General features: G+C 41.4%; 1 non-coding gene across 1 annotated transcript; it reads left to right on the forward strand.

Moving 5' to 3' along the window:
- The first annotated feature begins 5,720 nt into the window (after window positions 1-5,720).
- On the forward strand, window positions 5,721-5,828 carry LOC130977289 (small nucleolar RNA R71). The gene has a single exon (XR_009084988.1). It is a non-coding gene; the product is annotated as a small nucleolar RNA R71 (small nucleolar RNA).
- The last annotated feature ends 7,328 nt before the right edge of the window (window positions 5,829-13,156 follow it).

Genomic DNA, 13,156 nt, shown 5'->3' on the forward strand with positions numbered 1-13,156 from the left:
TCCATTCAAACACGCTTGTTTCTATCTAAGATGCTGATTCGTACTTAACTGTGATGGATGTAATGATCCGTGACACTCATCACCATTCTCAACCCATGAACGTGTGCCTAACAAACACCTTCATTTTACATCAGATTGAATGAGTATCTCTTAGATTCCTTAATCAGAATCTTCGTGGTATAAGCTAGAATCCATTGGCAGCGTCCTTGAGAATCCAGAAAGTCTAAACCTTGTCTGTGGTATTCCAAGTAGGATTCAGGAATTGGATGACTGTGATGAGCTTCAAACTCGCGAGTGTTGGGCATAGTGACAGATGCAAAAGGATCAATGGATCCTATTCCGACATGATCGAGAACCGACAGATGATTAGCCGTGCTGTGACAGAGCATTTGGACCATTTTCACTAAGAGAATGGGAAGTAGCCATTGACAACGGTGACGCTCTACATACAGCTTGCCATGGAAGGAGCCTTGCATATTTGAAAGTGAGAAAGCATTGTGTTACAGGGATTTAGAAGGTAAAGCATCTCCAAAACCTCAACATATTCTCCATTACTGCGTAACAATTACTTATTTTATGCACTTTCACTTTTTACAATTGAAACTAAAGAACCCTATTGGTATCCTAACTAAGATTAATAAAATAATCATAGCTTGCTTCAAGCCAACAATCTCCATGGGATTCGACCCTTACTCACGTAAGGTATTACTTGGACGACCCAGTGCACTTGCTGGTTAGTTGTGCGGATTGTAAAAGTGTGATTGCAATTTCGTGCACCATAGGGCGTCATCGTTGTCAATGGCTACTTCCCATCCTCTCAATGAAAATGGTCCAAATGCGCTGTCACAGCATGGCTAATCATCTGTCGGTTCTCGATCATGTCGGAATAGGATCCATTGATCATTTTGCGTATATCACTGGTGCACGAAATTGTGATCATCAATGGCGCCATCAACATGGTACGCTCATTGCAATCTCAACTCTCTATCACAACTCCGCACAACTAACCAGCAAGTGCACTGGGTCGTCCAAGTAATAAACCTTACGCGAGTAAGGGTCGATCCCACGGAGATTGTTGGAATATACTAAAAACTAACTAAATCTTACTAGAAACATGCTAAAAACAATGCCAAAAAGCGTACAAATTATCCGCTCATCACAACACCAAACTTAAATTGTTGCTTGTCCTCAAGCAACTGAAAATTAAATAAGATAAAAAGAAGAGAATATGCAATGAATTCCAAAAACATCTATGAAGATCAGTATTAATTAGATGAGCGGGGCTTTTAGCTTTTTGCCTCTGAACAGTTTTGGCATCTCACTTTATCCTTTGAAATTCAGAATGATTGGCTTCTTTAGGAACTCAGAATCCAGATAGTGTTATTGATTCTCCTAGTTAAGTATGATGATTCTTGAACACAACTACTTATTGAGTCTTGGCCGTGGCCCAAAGCACTCTGTTTTCTAGTATTACCACCGGATACATACATGCCACAGACACATAATTGGGTGAACCTTTTCAGATTGTGACTCAGCTTTGCTAGAGTCCCCAACTAGAGGTGTCCAGGGTTCTTAAGCACACTCTTTTTGCCTTGGATCACAACTTTATTTCTTTCTTTTTCTTTCTTTTTTTTTGTGTATTCACTGCTTTTTCTTGCTTCATGAATTATTTTTATGATTTTTCAGATCCTCAGTAACATGTCTCCTTTTTCATCATTCTTTCAAGAGCCAACATTCATGAACCACAAATTCAAAAGACATATGCACTGTTTAAGCATACATTCAGAAAACAAAAGTGTTGCCACCACATCAAAATAATTAAACTGTTATAAAATTCAAAATTCATGCAATTCTTATCTTTTTCAATTAAGAACATTTTTCATTTAAGAGAGGTGATGGATTCATAGGACATTCATAACTTTTAGGCATAGACACTAATGATCACAAGACACAAACATAGATAAACATAAGCACTAAAATTCGAAAAACAGGAAAATAAAGAACAAGGAGATTAAAGAACGGGTCCACCTTAGTGATGGCGGCTTGTTCTTCCTCTTGAAGGTCTTATGGAGTGCTTGAGCTCCTCAATGTCTCTTCCTTGTCTTTATTGCTCCTCTCTCATGATTCTTTGATCTTCTCTAATTTCATGGAGGAGAATGGAGTGTTCTTGGTGCTCCACCCTTAGTTGTCCCATGTTGGAACTCAGTTCTCCTAGGGAGGTGTTTAGTTGCTCCCAATAGTCTTGTGGAGGAAAATGCATCCTTTGAGGCATCTCAGGGATCTCATGATGAGAGGGGTCTCTTGTTTGCTCCATCCTTTTCTTAGTGATGGGCTTGTCCTCATCAATGAGGATGTCTCCCTCTATGTCAACTCCAACTGAATAACAGAGGTGACAAATGAGATGAGTAAAGGCTAAGCTTGCCAAAGGTAGAGGACTTGTCCGCCACCTTATAGAGTTCTTGAGCTATAACCTCATGAACTTTCACTTCTTCTCCAATCATGATGCTATGAATCATGATGGCCCGGTCTAGAGTCACTTCGGACCGGTTGCTAGTGGGAATGATTGAGCGTTGGATAAACTCCAACCATCCTCTAGCTATGGGCTTGAGGTCATGCCTTCTCAATTGAACCGGCTTCCCTCTTGAATCTCTCTTCCATTGGGCGCCCTCTTCACAAATGGCAGTGAGGACTTGGTCCAACCTTTGATCAAAGTTAACCTTTCCTGTGTAAGGATGTTCATCTCCTTGCATCATGGGCAAGTTGAATGCCAACCTCACATTTTCCGGACTAAAATCTAAGTATTTCCCCCGAACCATAGTAAGCCAATTCTTTGGGTTCGGGTTCACACTTTGATCATGGCTCTTGGTGATCCATGCATTGGCATAGTACTCTTGAACCATTAAGATTCCGACTTGTTGAATGGGGTTGGTAAGAACTTCCCAACCTCTTCTTCGGATCTCATGTCGGATCTCCGGATATTCACTCTTTTTGAGTGAAAAAGGGACCTCGGGGATCACCTTCTTCAAGGCCACAACTTCATAGAAGTGGTCTTGATGCACCTTTGAGATAAATCTCTCCATCTCCCATGACTCGGAGGTGGAAGCTTTTGCCTTCCCTTTCCTCTTTCTAGAGGTTTCTCCGGCCTTGGATGCCATAAATGGTTATGGAAAAACAAAAAGCAATGCTTTACCACACCAAACTTAAAGGTTTGCTCGTCCTCGAGCAAAAGAAGAAAGAAGAGAATAGAAGAAGAAGAAATGAGGAAGAAGGGAATGGCTTTGTGTTCGGCCAAATAGGGGGAGAAGTGGTGTTTAGGTTGTGTGAAAATGAAGGGGTGAAGAAGGGTTTATATAGGAGAGGGGGGCTCATGGTTCGGTCATGTATGGGTGGGTTTGGGAGGGAAAGTGGTTTAAATTTGAAGGGTGATGTAGGTGGGGTTTTGTGGAGGATGGATGTGAGTGGTGAAGAGAAGATGGGATTTGATAGGTGAAGGGTTTTTGGGGAAGAGGTATTGAGGTGATTGGTGAATGGGGAAGAAGAGAGAGAGTGGTGGGGTTGGTGGGGATCCTGTGGGGTCCACAGATCCTGAGGTGTCAAGGAAAAGTCATCCCTGCACCAAATGGCATGCAAAATTGCGTTTTTAGCCAATTCTGGCGTTAAACACCGGGCTGGTGCCCATTTCTGGCGTTTAACGCCAGGTTCTTGCCCTTTCCTGGCGTTTAATGCCAGTCTGGTGCCCCTTTCTGGCGTTAAACGCCCAGAATGGTGCCAGACTGGGCGTTAAACGCCCAACTGCTACTCTTACTGGCGTTTAAACGCCAGCAAGTCCTTCCTCCAGGGTGTGCTGTTTTTCTTCCTGTTTTTCATTCTGTTTTTGCTTTTTCAATTGATTTTGTGACTTCTCATGATCATCAACCTACAGAAAACATAAAATAACAAAGGAAAATAGATAAAATATAACATTGGGTTGCCTCCCAACAAGCGCTTCTTTAGTGTCAGTAGCTTGACAGAGGTCTCTTATGGAGCCTCACAAATGCTCAGAGCAATGTTGGAACCTCCCAACACCAAACTTAGAGTTTGAATGTGGGGGTTCAACACCAAACTTAGAGTTTGGTTGTGGCCTCCCAACACCAAACTTAGAGTTTGACTATGGGTACTCTGTTTGACTCTGATTTGAGAGAAGCTCTTCATGCTTCCTCTCCATGGTGACAGAGGGATATCCTTGAGCCTTAAACACAAAGGATTCTTCATTCACTTGAATGATCAGTTCACCTCCATCAACATCAATCACAGCCTTTGCTGTGGTTAGGAAGGGTCTGCCAAGGATGATGGATTCATCCATGCACTTCCCAGTCTCTAGGACTATGAAATCAGCAGGGATGTAATGGTCTTCAATCTTCACCAAAACATCCTCTACAAGTCCATAAGCTTGTTTTCTTGAATTGTCTACCATCTCTAGTGAGATTCTTGCAGCTTGCACCTAAAAGATCCCTAGCTTCTCCATTACAGAGAGAGGCATGAGGTTTACACTTGACCCTAAGTCACACAGAGCCTTCTTGAAGGTCATGGTGCCTATGGTACAAGGTATGGAGAACTTCCCAGGGTCCTGCCTCTTTTGAGGTAATTTCTGCCTAGACAAGTCATCCAATTCTTTGGTGAGCAAAGGGGGTTCATCCTCCCAAGTCTCATTTCCAAATAACTTGTCATTTAGCTTCATGATTGCTCCAAGGTATTTAGCAACTTGCTCTTTAGTGACATACTCATCCTCTTCAGAGGAGGAATACTCATCAGAGCTCATGAAAGGCAGAAGCAAGTCCAATGGAATCTCTATGGTCTCATTTTGAGCCTCAGATTCCCATGGTTCCTCATTGGGGAACTGTGTGGAGGCCAGTGGACGTCCATTGAGGTCTCCCTCAGTGGCGTTCACTGCCTCTCCTTCCTCTCCAAATTCGGCCATGTTGATGGCCTTGCACTCTCCTTTTGGATTTTCTTCTGTATTACTTGGAAAAGTACTAGGAGGGAGTTCAGTAATTTTCTTGCTCAGCTGTCCCACTTGTGCCTCCAAATTCCTAATGGAGGACCTTGTTTCAGTCATGAAACTTGAGTGGTTTTGATTAGATCAGAGACCATGGTTGCTAAGTCAGAGGGGTTCTGCTTAGAATTCTCTGTCTGTTGCTGAGAAGATGATGGAAAAATGCTTGCCATTGCTGATGACCATGAGTTGTTTCCATACCATTATTGTTGTTGAAACCTTGTTGAGGTCTCTGTTGATCCTTCCATGAGAAATTTGGATGATTTCTCCATGAAGAATTATAGGTGTTTCCATAGGTTCTCCTAGGTAATTCACCTCTTCCATTGAAGGGTTCTCAGGATCATAGGCTTCTTCTTCAGATGAAGCATTCTTAGTACTGCTTGGTGCATTTTGCATTCCAGACAGACTTGAGAACTCAAATTGACTTGTTGAGTCAATATTTTGTTTGAGCCAGAATGGCATTCAGAGTATCAATCTCAAGAACTCCTTTCTTCTGATTTGTCCCATTGTTCACAGGATTCCTTTCAGAAGTGTACATGAATTGGTTATTTGCAACCATTTCAATTAGTTCTTGAGCTTCTGTAGGCGTCTTCTTCAGATGAAGAGATCCTCCAGCAGAGCTATCCAAAGACATCTTGGATAGTTCAGAGAGACCATCATAGAAAATACCTATGATGCTCCATTCAGAAAGCATGTCAGAAGGACATTTTCTGATCAATTGTTTGTATCTTTCCCAAGCTTCATAGAGGGATTTTCCATCCTTCTGTTTGAAGATTTGGACTTCCACTCTAAGCTTACTCAATTTTTGAGGTGAAAGACTTTGCCAAGAAGGCATTGACTAGCTTTTCCCATGAGTCCAGGCTTTCTTTAGTTGTGAGTCCAAACCATGTCCTAGCTCTGTCTCTTACAGCAAAAGGGAATAGCATAAGTCTGTAAACCTCAGGGTCAACCCCATTAGTCTTGACAGTGTCACAGATTTGCAAGAATTCAGCTAAGAACTGATGAGGATCTTCCAATGGAAGTCCATGGAACTTGCAATTCTTTGCATTAGAGAAATAATTGAGGCTTAAGCTCAAAGTTGTTTGCTCCAATGGCAGGGATAGAGATGCTTCTCCCATAGAAGTCGGGAGTAGGTACAGTAAAGTCACCCAGCACCTTCCTTGCATTGTTGGCATTGTTGTTGTTTTCGGCTGCCATGTCTTCTTCTTTGAAGATTTCTGTTAGATCCTCTACAGAGAGTTGTGCCTTAGCTTCTCTTAGCTTTCACTTCAAGGTCCTTTCAGGTTCAGGGTCAGCTTCAACAAGAATGCTTTTGTCTTTGTTCCTGCTCATATGAAAGAGAGAACAAGAAAATGTGGAATCCTCTATGTCACAGTATAGAGATTCCTTGAGGTGTCAGAGAAGAAAAATAGAAGGAAGAAGAGAGGAATTCGAACTTAGTCAGATAGAGTTCGAATTGTGCATTGAGAAGAAGTGGTACTCCATAAAGAAGGATGTGAGAAGAGGGAAGAAATTTCGAAAATTAATTAAAAGTTTTTAAAACATTTTGAAAAACTTTAATTTGATTTTCGAAAATCAAGAGTGAGAAAGAGATCAAGTAATTTTTGAAAAAGATTTTGAAATTAGAAATAAAAAAGATATGATTAAAAACTGTTTTGAAAAAGATGTGAATAAAAAGATATGATTAAAAAGTTATGGTTTTAAAAAGATATGATTGAAAAGATATGATTTGAAAACAATTTAAAAAAAAGATTTGATTTTAAAAATTAATGACTTGCCTAACAAGAAAAGATATGATTCAAACATTAAACCTTTCTCAATAGAAAAGGCAACATACTTAAAATGTTCAATCAAATCATTAATTGTTAGCAAGTATCTTTGAAAAAGGAAAGAAATTGATTTTGAAAACATTTGATTGAAAATATTTGATTTGAAAAAGATTTGATTTTGAAAAACTTTGAAAACTTGAAACAAAAATCTGAATTAAAAACAGAATCTTCCCTCTTGTGCCATCCTGGCGTTAAACGCCCAGAATTGTGCACATTCTGGCGTTTAACGCCCAATGCACTACCTTTTTGGGCGTTAAACGCCCAACCAGGCACCCTGGCTGGCGTTTAAACGCCACTCTGTCCTTCTTCACTGGGCGTTTTGAACGCCCAGCCTTTTCTGTGTAATTTCTCTGCTGCATGTTCTGAATCTTCAGTTCCCTGTACTATTGACTTGAAAATAGAACCAAGATCAAATAAACAATGCATGCAAGACACCAAACTTAAAATTAGACACTAGACTCAAACAAAAAACATAAAATCTTTTTTTGGTTTTTATGGTTTTGGAATTTTTTTGTGCTTTTTTCGAAAATTATATGAAAATAGAAAATAAAGGTTTCAGAATTCTTAATTTGAATTCCAGGAATCATTGCAATGCTAGTCTAAGACTCCGGTCCAGGAATTAGACATGGCTTCACAGCCAGCCAAGCTTTCAAAGAAAGCTTCGGTCCAAAACACTAGACATGGGCCAATGGCCAGCCAAGCCTTAGCAGATCATTGCTCCAATAGCAAGATTGATAGAAATCAACAAGCTCTTGTGATGATACGTTGAAACCTCGGTCCAATAAGATTAGACATGGCTTCTCAGCCAGCCAGATTTCAACAGATCATCATGAAACTCTAGAATTCATTTTTAAAGAAATTCTGAAAAATACCTAATCTAAGCAACAAGATGAACCGTCAGTTGTCCATACACGAAACAATCCCCGGCAACGGCGCCAAAAACTTGGTGCACGAAATTGTGATCATCAATGGCGCCATCAACATGGTACGCTCATTGCAATCTCAACTCTCTATCACAACTCCGCACAACTAACCAGCAAGTACACTGGGTCGTCCAAGTAATAAACCTTACGCGAGTAAGGGTCGATCCCACGGAGATTATTGGTATGAAGCAAGCTATGGTTCCCTTGTAAATCTTAGACAGGCAGACTCAAATGGGTATAGATGATGAATAAAACATAAAGATAGAGATAGAGATACTTATGTAATTCATTGGTAGGAATTTCAGATAAGCGTATGAAGATGCTTGGTCCCTTCCGTCTCTCTGCTTTCCTACTGTCTTCATCCAATCCTTCTTACTCCTTTCCATGGCAAGCTTATGCAAGGGTTTCACCGTTGTCAGTGGCTACCTCCCATCCTCTCAGTGGAAATGTTCAACGCACCCTGTCACGGCACGGCTATCCATCTGTCGGTTCTCGATCAGGCCGGAATAGAATCCAGTGATTCTTTTGCGTCTGTCACTAACGCCCCGCCCTCAGGAGTTTGAAGCACGTCACAGTCATTCAATCATTGAATCCTACTCAGAATACCACAGACAAGGTTAGACCTTCCGGATTCTCTTGAATGCCACCATCAGTTCTTGCCTATACCACGAAGACTTTGATCTCACGGAATGGCTGGCTCGTTTGTCAGGCGAGCGCTCGGTTGTCAGGCGATCAACCATGCATCGTGTATCAGGAATCCAAGAGATATTCACCCAATCTAAGGTAGAACGGAGGTGGTTGTCAGTCACACGTTCATAGGTGAGAATGATGATGAGTGTCACAGATCATCACATTCATCAAGTTGAAGAACAACTACTTATAGGAACTAGTAGCCTAAGGATTACAAAGATGAGTTAAATGACAAAAAAATCCACTTCCGGGCCCACTTGGTGTGTGCTTGGGCTGAGCAATGAAGCATTTTTCGTGTAGACTCTTCTGGAGTTAAACGCCAGCTTTTGCCAGTTTGGGCGTTAACTCCCATTCTTTGGCCAGTTCCGGCGTTTAACGCTGGGAATTCGAGGGTGACTTTGAACGCTGGTTTGGGCCATCAAATCTTGGGCAAAGTATGGACTATCATATATTGCTGGAAAGCCCAGGATGTCTACTTTCCAACGCTGTTGAGAGTGCGCCAATTGGGCTTCTGTAGCTCCAGAAAATCCACTTCGAGTACAGGGAGGTCAGAATCCAACAGCATCTGCAGTCCTTTTCAGTCTCTGAATCAGATTTTTGCTCAGGTCCCTCAATTTCAGCCAGAAAATACCTGAAATCACAAACTCATAGTAAAGTCCAGAAAACTGAATTTTAACTAAAAACTAATAAAAATATACTAAAAACTAACTAAATCTTACTAGAAACATGCTAAAAATAATGCCAAAAAGCGTACAAATTATCCGCTCATCAATCACTACGCCCAACACTCACGAGTTTGAAGCTCGTCACAGTCATCCCATCCTAGATCCTACTCGGAATACCACAGACAAGGTTTAGACTTTCCGGATCTCAAGAATGCTGCCAATTGATTCTAGCTTATACCACGAAGACTCTGATCTCATGGAATGGAAGGCTCTGTTGTCAGGAGAGGCAACCATGCATCGTGGACCAGGAATCCAAGAGATACACACTCTAGCTTTCATAGGTAGAACGAAAGTATTTGTCAGGCACGCGTTCATAAGTGAGAATGGTGATGAGTGTCATGGATCATCATATTCATCAGGTTGAAGTGCGAATGAATATCTTAGAATAAGAATAAGCATGAATTGAATAGAAGAATAATAGTAGTTTTCATTAATACTCGAGGAACAGCAGAGCTCCACACCTTAATCTATGGTGTGTAGAAACTCCACCGTTGAAGATAAATAAGTGAAAATAAGGTAGGCATGGCCGTGAGGCCAGCCCCCAATGTCTAAGGACTAACAATAATCAAAGATGTTCCAAAAGCTCGTCCAAAATCTTTTTTTAAAGATCATAGTAAAAAGTCCTATTTATACTAGACTAGTTACTAGGGTTTACAGAAATAAGTCTTAGTGCAGAAATCCACTTTTGGGGCCCACTTTGGTGCGTGCTTGGGCTTAGCTTGAGCTTTACAAGTGCAGAGGCTTCTCTTGGGGTTAAACGCCAAGTTGTAACATGTTTTTGGCGTTTAACTCTGGTTTGTGACGTATTTCTGGCGTTTTACTCCAGAATGCAGCATGGAACTGACGTTGAACACCAGTTTGCGTCATTTAAACTTGAAGAAAATATGGACTATTATATATTGCTGGAAAGCGCTGGATGTCTACTTTACAACACAATTGAGAGCGCGCCATTTGGAGTTCTGTAGCTCCATAAAAACCATTTCGAGTGCAGGGAGGTCAAAATCCAACAACATCTGTAGTCCTTTTTCAGCCTTTTATCAGATTTTTGCTCAGGTCCCTCAATTTCAGCCAGAAAATACCTGAAATCACAGAAAAACACACAAACTCATAGTAAAGTCTAGAAATGTGAATTTTGCATAAAAACTAATAAAAACATCCCTAAAAGTAGCTAGATCCTACTAAAAACTACCTAAAAATAATGCCAAAAGCGTATAAATTATCCGCTCATCACCCAACATTCGTGAGTTTGAAGCTCGTCACAGCCATCCCATCCCAGATCCTACTCGGAATACCACAGACAAGGTTTAGACTTTTCGGATCTCAGGAATGCTGCCAATTGGTTCTAGCCTATACCACGAAGGTTCTAACCTCACGGACTCGGTCCGTGGATCAGAGACCCAAGAGACTATACTCTGCCTGTCGTCCAATGACTACATTAAACATCATGTAGACCACTTGTGGTTGTCAGGTACGCGGATCTTGGCTAAGCAAGTAACGAAGATAGTGGGTGATTGTCATGGGTCAGCCCTTCATTTTGACTTAACTGAATTAAGTACGAGAGTATATCTTGGAGAAAAAGTAAGCGTGAGTTGAAAGAGAAACAATAGTACCTGCATTAATTCATGAAGAACAGTAGAGCTCTGCACCTTAATCTATGAGGTGTAGAAACTCCACCGTTGGAAAATACAAAAGAGAAAATAGCCTAGGCATGGCCATGAGGCCAGCCAAGCATGAATTTGATTAAAAGATCAAAAGATGATCCAAAGATTTCAAATACAATAGTAAAAAGTGCTATTTATACTAAACTAGTTACTAAGGATTACAGAAAATAAGTAACTAAATGCAGATAGTGCAGAAATCCACTTTCGGGGCCCACTTGGTGTGTGCTTAGGCTGAGCATTGAGCTTTACATGTGCATAGGCCTTTTCTAGAGTTAAACACCAGCTTGGATGCCAGTTTGGGCGTTTAACTCTAGTTCTGGTGCCAGTTCTGGCGTTTTACGCAAAAAATGGTCTCTAGTGGGCGTTTGAACACTAGGTTGGGCCATCAAATCTCGAGAAAAGTATGGACTATTAAACATTGCTGGAAAGCCCAAGATGTCCACTTTGCAACACAATTGAGACCACACCAATTGGGCTTCTGTAGCTCCAGAAAATCTACTTCGAGTGTAGGAGGTTCAGAATCCAACAGCATCTGCAGTCCTTTCTCAGCCTCTGAATCAGACTTTTGCTCAGGTCCTTCAATTTCAGCCAGAAAATACCTGAAATTACAGAAAAACACACAAACTCATAGTAAAGTCCAGAAATGTGATTTTTGCATAAAAACTAATAAAAATATAATAAAAAGTGACTAAAACATACTAAAAACTACCTAAAAACAATGCCAAAAAGCGTATAAATTATCCGCTCATCAGGTCTCTTCCTTGTAGCTTCACCACTATCCACTCGAAATTCTTGCGCTCAAGTTGCTCCATGTTGTGGATATCGTGCAAGATGTCTTGGAATAAGTCCGGAAGAGATCCGAGAAATGGTAAAGGAGTTGATGAAGTTGGTGTACTTGATGGTGGTGCTATAGGTGTCGTCCTCTTGGAGGGTGTCTTGTTTGTTGATCCATCCAATTCTTCCCTTGGAATGAACTTGTTGCCTCTTGGAATCTCAAACGTGACGTCCGTCGGATGCCTCTCTACCCCTGCTGCTATTGCTAAACGCATCACCATCGATGGAAAAGGGATGTTTATCTTCTTTTTCTCAATAAGTTTTCAAATCAATTTGCACATCAAAGGTACAATGGCTATGTTCTTTCCATCCATAATAGCCCAGAGTAGCAAAGCAGCTATAAATCTAATATGGGTAGCATGGGTGCTAGGGACGATGTAGTTCGCCACAATCTGATGCCAAATCTGGGCCTTGGTGTTCAAATAAGATTAAGCAATAGATGTGGGAACAGATTTCCTCCCTTTGCTATACTCCCAAGATGCACCGAGACGGCCAATCCTCTTAAGAATAGGAGTTAAAGACATCCTTCTCCGGAACACATCTGCTTTGATCCTTGAATAATAATCTTTCTCAAATGGAATGTGGGGGATTTTCAGAAGACTTTCTAGAGCCTTGTTGGAAGTGTCTAACACTTTACCCCGGAGGAATACCGACTCCGCTTCCCAACCTTGGTAGTTGGTATAGAATTCCCGCACCATGGATTCATTAACTTCGATTGGGTCTTGCTCAAGAATTTCCCAATAAAGTGAGGCAATCCGTTCATGGATGACCTCCTTGTATTTTCTTGGAACCTTTAGCGTCCTCTCCCAATGGATTGTTCTTTTCTCAATTCTTTCATATCGGAAGTCGACACTTTTGTTAACCAAGACATTTGGTCCTTCACTCGAGCGATCCATGAAGCAAGGTTTAGGTGGGCGAGCTGTAGGTTGCACAACCGATAGAGTGACTGGTGCTTTACCTTTCTTCCGCATGCTAAAAAAAACAAAAGGTTTCAAGATCTTAGGGCAACAATAAAATAAGATCAATGAGGAAGCACAAATAAAGTCAAGGAAAAAATTATGATTCTTAATTAGAAGCTTTTCGAAGTAATGTGATTTATAAGAAGACAATGCGTGTATTCCAAGGTTGCGCGCTGGCACGCCCTTTGATTTCTCCACTTTTCTTGCTTATGGAAATTTGAACTGGCGTGCCACGCCTTTGTTGTGTGCTTGGCTGAGTTCTCTGGAAAGTTGCACTAGCGTGGCACGCCCAGGGTTTGGCGTGCCACGCCCTTGTTAGGTGAATGGCCCCTCTGCTTGGCGTGCCACGCCACAAACTCAAGTGGCATGCCCCAATGCTTCTCTTGCCTCTGAATGGCATTGGCGTGCCACGCCTTGTTGCTCAAGTGACACGCCTAGATGACAAATAGTGATTGGCGTCCCACGCCTTCGAGCTCAAGTGGCACGCCTCATGTAATTGGCCT

The sequence above is a fragment of the Arachis stenosperma genome, chromosome 4 (genome assembly GCF_014773155.1).
Source record: "Arachis stenosperma cultivar V10309 chromosome 4, arast.V10309.gnm1.PFL2, whole genome shotgun sequence".
Taxonomy (NCBI): Eukaryota; Viridiplantae; Streptophyta; class Magnoliopsida; order Fabales; family Fabaceae; genus Arachis; species Arachis stenosperma.